Here is a 6,627-nt window from a genome sequence, read left to right as displayed (position 1 = left end):
ATAAATCAACACCAGCCCCTGGGAGGGTGGATGCTCCGTGGTGTGAGGAACCGACAGCTTCTTGCATGTGTGATGAAGGAATAATTAACAGCTGGGTTCCCCCCACAACCCCAGCAAGGGCTAAAAGGGCTGTGGGGAGCTCGGTGGTGCGTTGTTATTGTTTGTGTTATGGTAGGGCCGCCACAAACACCTCGGGGGCTGCAGCCCTTGTGATGGTGGGGACACCCAAACCCTCCCAGAGCCTGGCAGGGGATGGTGCTGCTCCCTCAACAGGGGGTTCCTGGTCCGGTGAGAGATCCCACGCTGAGGAAGGTGGGGGATGCCCAGATTTTAATTTTATATTTTGATTTTCATTCCTGCCCATTGGCATGGGTGATTTTGGGGTGTGGGGAAGGGAATGTTACAGCAATAGGCACCCTGGGTGAGGGTTTTGGGGGATCACAAGCGCGAGGGCAGCAATGGGGAGCACAAGGGAGGTGTTGGGGATGCCGATGGATCAGGAGAAGCTGCCGGGGGAGCAGAGGGATATTTATAGTCTGGAGCAGAGCTCAGCAGCCCCAGGTGCACGTCAAGCACTCGGATTGAGGCATCCTTAAAAAGCTGCGAGGGATTGGGCATCTGCTTGGTTATGGGAAGCATCTGCAGCTGCTCCAAGCAGCTTTTCCTTCCCCTGCTCCAGCGGGGCTCTGCCGGAGTCGGTTGCCGGAGGTCCCTGGCCCCGGGGCTGGTTTGGTGCCGGAGCCATCCCTGGCAGGCGCTGCTCTCCCAACTCCGCCCCGCAAAACGCGGCTCTCCCATCGCCCCTGCGCTGCTCAGGGGCTGCGGCTCATCCTGCCCCACTCCCGAGTGTTCCCTGTGGCCCAGGCTGGTGCTGGGGACCGGTTCCCCTCAGCAGCAGCTCTTGCAGAAGAGCCGAGGCAGCGGAGCCGAAGCGAGCCCGAGCAATTAAAAGCACCCGCAGCAGATGGTCGGTGCCGTCTGTCTCCCCGCCACCGCCTCCTCGCTCTTCCTCTCCTCAATCTCTCTCTCGACTCCTCTTATTCTTCTCTTTTGCTGACTTATCCCCCCCAGGACTTCCCAGCAGAGCAGGACCCCCACATTCTCCTGCACCCCCAGCCCCTATTTCCAGCCGGTGCGCGGTGCAAAGCCAAAGCTTCAGCTGCTGAGCTCAGGAATTGAGATGAGGACACAGCTCCAGACGAGGGGAAACTGAGGCACGAAGGAGGCTGGGACCTGCTGGTTCCACCCGACCTTCCTCTCCCAGATGCAGAGATGCTGCCACGCGTTTCGTGTCCTTGGCTCCGGCTTTGAGCATCTCTTTGAAGGAGCTGTAAATTCTCGGTAACAATGAGAAGGGAAGGTTAAAATATCCATAAAATCGGCCTGGTTGGATGTTTTATCCCGGCTCCCTCTGCACCCCCAAACTCTTCCCTTGACTCACAGCCTGCCTCCCCAGATCCTGGATTTGTACTCAGCCCCAGGAGTTAAATTTCCAGGTGGTGAAGCCAAAACGGAGCCACAACTCTCTGAAAAGGCCGCGGGCTTTGCAATCCCCTCTCCCAAACACGAACTTCCCCTGTGCCCCCCTCTGCCCGGGGGACCCCCGCGTGGCCGCATTCCTCCGCGGTCCCTTTCTCAGCGGCGGTGGCCGCGTCACTGAGCCGAGGTCGAGCCCTGCAGCGGGGACGATCCCGGCCCCAGAAAGCTGCATTGTTTTTTCGGGGGGGTTGATTTCTCTGGTTGTTTGTCTCCTCTGGGGTCTCTGGCGTTGCCAGTTTTGTTGGATGCCCGCAGCTCCTCCCGGCTGGCAGCGGCTGATCCCGACCCGCACAATGGAGCGTGCTGCTGTCCTGGCAGCGGCTCCCTGCGCCGAGGGCCGGGGGGATGCGGAGGGGGAAGGGACGGGGACCGACAGGCGGTTGGTGTTTGGATGGTTTCCCACGTAAAGGCTGATCCGGGTGGGTGTTTCCACTGGAAGATGCCCTGGGAGGGCCCTGAAGGGCTGGTTTTGAGGTGCCCATGCTGCGGGATGCCCTGGGGCTGGTCCCAGCGGGGATCCTGAAGCCCTAAGGAGCTGTTGGATGGGGAGTAAAGTCCTGTTTGCTGAGGCTCTGAGTAAATCCTTCCGTGATCCCATCAAGTGTTGCCTCCAGCTTCCCTTGGCTCCGGGAGGTGCCTCAGAGGAAGGGATGGGGCACAGTACAGGAATCCCCACCTGGAGCCAGCACAGAAAGCTCTGGGAAGTGGGAGAGAGGAGGAGAAACCAGGAACAGGGAAGGATGGAGCAGGTACAAAGCCCTAAACCACAGCCAGCTCTGCTCTTCCCGGTGGGAAGCTCTGGCTGGGAGCACCGCCCATCACATCTCCCCTCAGCCGAGCCACATCCTGCTGTCACCCCCGGCCAGGTAAGGAGTCTTAAGGATGGAAATCCCCCTCTCTCAGCTCCTTGCAAAGCTGCAGGAAATCTTGGCAGGCCCGAAAAATCCCCCTGTCCTGACACCTTGCAAAGCTGCCTCGGTGCAGGATGCTCAAGGCACGATCCCGCATCCCCGGTGTGAGTCGGACGGGGCAGTGCGGCTCAGTGGGACACACAGAGCTCATCCCAGGAGATGCTGCTCGTGCAGGAACGCCCCTCAAAGCTCTCCCGAGCCTGATTCCTTCCCCCGGTCCTGTTGTAGTCGGGCTGGGGCTGTGCTGTTGGATGGGATAGAAGAATCAGCCCCGGGGCTAATGAGGGGAGATGCCTTGGCTGGTGCCAGCCGTAGTGGGGAGCCTGTCTCCTCCCGATGGATGGGAGCACAGCGGGGAGGGTGAGGAGGGATGGCATCCAGGCTCCTCTCTCCAGCAGCGTTTCACATTCCTTGGGGCTTTTTCTGTCCTTAAAGCTCGTTGAGGACCTTGGAGGGTTGAGGGGCAGCAGGGAGGGAGGGGAGGGCAGGGCAGCCCATCCCAGCCCGCCTGTCTTCACGTGGGTGATCGTTTCCAGCCGAATCGCTGCGATGGGATTTTTTTTTTATCAGCTGCTTTAGTCCCCCCAGTGACCTCTCCCAGCCCTGAGCCCTCCTGGGTTTTCCCCCTGTGCTTGTACAGCTCGAGTGGGGCTGGATCACAGGCATTCTACTGCAGGACAGCCTGTGGAAACACCTGGCTGGATGATAGCCAGAGGATCCAGAGAGAAAAACCCGGGCTGTGCCCAGGGTCCAGCATAAAGCAGTCCCTTGGCCAGATGTTTCGGGTTTATTTCAGACCAGGGGTGCTCACGGGGCACTGAAGGGGTGGGTTTGTGCCATGTGGGGGTCAGTGGGCATTCCTACAGCATCTCCTGGCTTTGGAGACACCCGAGGAAGGACAAAGAGCTCTCGTGTGCCTGGTGTTGGCACTGAGATGCAGTGGGATGTGCTGAGACAGCCGCAGGTGCAAATGCCCAGGAGGAGGGACAAGCGGGTTGGATCATTGCCCTCTGCTGCTCTCCAGCAGTCACGGCTCAGCCCAAACAGCTGGATCAGGGCTGGTGGGAGGCTTGGGTGAAGGTCTCTGGGAGCACAGCGGGTGCTTCTCAGCTCCAGGTGAAGGTCTCTGGGAACACGGTGGGTGTTTCTGGGATGAGCCGTGCGAGCTCCAAGCTCAGTTTGTGCTGTGCTGCAGCGCTGCCAAGCCATGCCCAGCCACTGGAACCAGCACAGCGGCCGTGCTGCTCCGTTCCTGCCCCTGCCCTTTGCCCCAGGTGGCTGTATCCTGCTCCTGGAGGGGCTCCAGCCTGGGATGTGAGAGCTGGGAGGCTTGATCCTGGTTTGGGGCAGGATGCAGCACTTCCTTTGATCCCGGAGTGCAGCTGGGATGGAGCGGATGGGATGGGGTCTGGTTTGATGGGGCTCTTCAAGGTGGTCCATTGGGACACAGGAAGGATTTTTCACTTGTGCCAAGCTCCAGAAAGAAGAAGGGAGCAGGATGAGCCCACCATCCTGCACGGATCCATTGCTGTTGCCTTGCTCCCCACACCCACCCTGTGGGGCTGATGGACGGATCCTGCCCCAGTCTGATTGCTGGGTGAGCTGGGCATCTCACAGCCTGTGATTTTCCCCACCTTCTCCTTGTTCTCTCAGAGGGGATCATGGATGTCACCTCCCTCCTCCTCAGCTCTGCTCGGCTGCTGAGGGGTGACCTGGCTGTGAGGAGGCAACGCTCTGCAGGGAATGGGGGAAATTCAGGCCAGGGCAGCTCCATGCCTGGTGGGGGGAAGCTGAAAAGGAGATTTGGGAATGGTTTTGCCTGGAAACTTAGAGAAAGCAGCATCCTGGGGAAGAAGGTGTGACGTCAAATGCAGTGCTTAAAATATACCCAGGGCAGAATCACATGGCAGCTGTGAAACAGGAGCTGCTGGGCTCCGAGCACGAGTCCCGTGGGAGCCTCGGGGATCCGGTGGGAAGTGTCCCTCCAGATGAAGCTGCTTCCCAGCCCTTCCATGACCAGGGAGCTGCTCTGCCAGGCTGGGGACAGCGGGGAGGGCTGGGGACCACAGGTGGCCGCCTGATTCCCATCTGCTCCCAGCAGCCGGGGCTGTGGCTGCACGGCCCTGGGGCGGATTTTGGGTGAATTCTGTTGGAAGCAGCTACTGGTGGGGACTGGCTGGATGGTGTGTGGCTGCTTCTGTTAGCTGGGTAGAAAATGACACTGGGTGCCAAGTTGCTGAGGGTCACCCCCCTGAGGGACAGGGATGATGAGCAGCTCAGAGGGGCTGGCTCAGGACATTTTTTTGCACACAGAAGGTGCAGGTTGGGGTGAAAGTCCTCTGGGTTTGGCACTTTGAGCCCTGTTGAGGCCACCGGGCAGGTTTGCACAGCCAGGGTGAGCATTGCCAAGTGCTGCTTGGGCAGCATCAGACAAGCACAGCAAACTCCCTCCCTGCAGGGCTGTGTCCTCCCTTCGGGACTTGGGGAGGGGACGCACATCCCGCTCAGAGAAACTGGCCTGAAGTCAGGCTGAGATCTCTCTTTACTCCTCCAGGAATGAGCAGCACACTCAGCAGTGCCTGTGCAAGGAGATCTGAGGCTGAGCTGCCCTTTGAAGGGTTTTTTTTTCACTTCCAAGGACAAAATGTCCAAGGACCATGCAGCATCCCAGAGTGGGTTCAGGCCATCCCAGATCCCAACTCAGGCCTCTGTGTGGGGCAGAGGGGGCTGGATCCAGTTGTGAGGGAGGGATTTGGGGGTCTATCCCACTGGAAACCCTCCAGGGAGATGGAGCTGGCTCAGACAGGCCATGCAGACTGTGAGGGGCAGGACCAGGGGTCCCGTGTGGGGAACAATATCCAAGCTATGGGAAATCACCCATATCCCTCCCAAAAAATGCATCCAGGCCACCAAAACCACCTGGAAATGCTGTGACAGCCTGAGCTGGAGTGGTGCCACCCAGCCCTGGTGCTCCCGAACTCGCCCCATTGCACAAAGTCGCCTCGGTCGCGTCTGCCCTGCCAGCAGCTTGGCATGTGAAGAAAATTAAGACCAGAACTCAGGAGCAGCAGCTCTTTAAAGCATGTCCCACTGCTTGGAGCCCTTCCCAGGGGCCATGGGACGCGGTTCTCATTCCTCTGCCTGGGCTGGGGTTTATTATTTTTCCCTCTATTGTGCAGAGTCCCCTTTATTCCCTGCATGCCCATCCCCCGGGGCTGAGGGAAGCAGTGTGGTTTTCTTGTGCTCAGACATGGCTTGTTGCCTCTTCCCAAGCACCCTTTTGTCTTTCAGACATGATCTCTGGGCCAAAACCAGATGATCCCTGCTCCTTCCAGCCCTGGAGACTAACAGGTGAGTGGATGGAGGGGCACTGGGCTGGGTTAATCAGAATCACTAATGAAGGGAGATGTTGCTCTTAAAGGTCATTTTCTCCGTGGTTCCTGATGTTTCCAGCTGGGGCTTTTCCCTGATGTTTCCAGCTGACCCCTTTTTTGGGGACACGCTGCCCTGTGGTGTTGTCATCCCAATCTCGAGTGACCCAAGAGGTTTGGGAGCACTTGGAAGTGCCACCAGGTCTGTGTGGGCTCGAAGGTCACAGGCCCAAGCCCCTGAGGAAGGGGCATCTCTATGATGGGAAAGGCAAATCCAAGGGGAATGCCCTGGTTGGGATCCCAGCCATGCTACAGCCTCTCCCACCCTTGGGCACATCTCTGCCTCATGGGATGAGAGAAACATCCTGGCAGACAGAGCTGGGATTCTTGGGTGGAAAATGCTCCATAAGAGCCAGAAATTCCTCTGCTCTGACTCAGGCTGGGCTCTCCTTTCCCCGGGTCTGCTCCTTTCCCTCCTTGTTTGCAGCGCCGGCCCCGAATGAGCCATGACAGGCCCTGGCTTTGCAGACAAATACATATTTAGAAACCGGAGGGCTTTATCCCCTGAAATTATTATCACTTGAATGTAGGTCGGCTTGACAGCTTAGGTGGAAAATCATCCTCCGAGTGTTCTGGCAGCTCCGCACTCACTGTCCTCTTAATCCCCACCCTGTTCCCGCTTTGTTTTGGGGGAGAAAGCTGGGTTTGGGAGCTGTTTCACCAGCGGAGCAGGCACTGAGGTGGGTTGTTAAGGCAGCCGTCTCCTCCCAGAGGCACCGGGGGGGGGCAGGGGGAGGCCGGGAGGG

Source organism: Corvus brachyrhynchos, unplaced genomic scaffold (genome assembly GCF_000691975.1).
Source record: "Corvus brachyrhynchos isolate BGI_N302 unplaced genomic scaffold, ASM69197v1 scaffold67, whole genome shotgun sequence".
NCBI classification, from domain to species: domain Eukaryota; kingdom Metazoa; phylum Chordata; class Aves; order Passeriformes; family Corvidae; genus Corvus; species Corvus brachyrhynchos.
Note: the sequence above shows the minus strand (reverse complement) of the source record.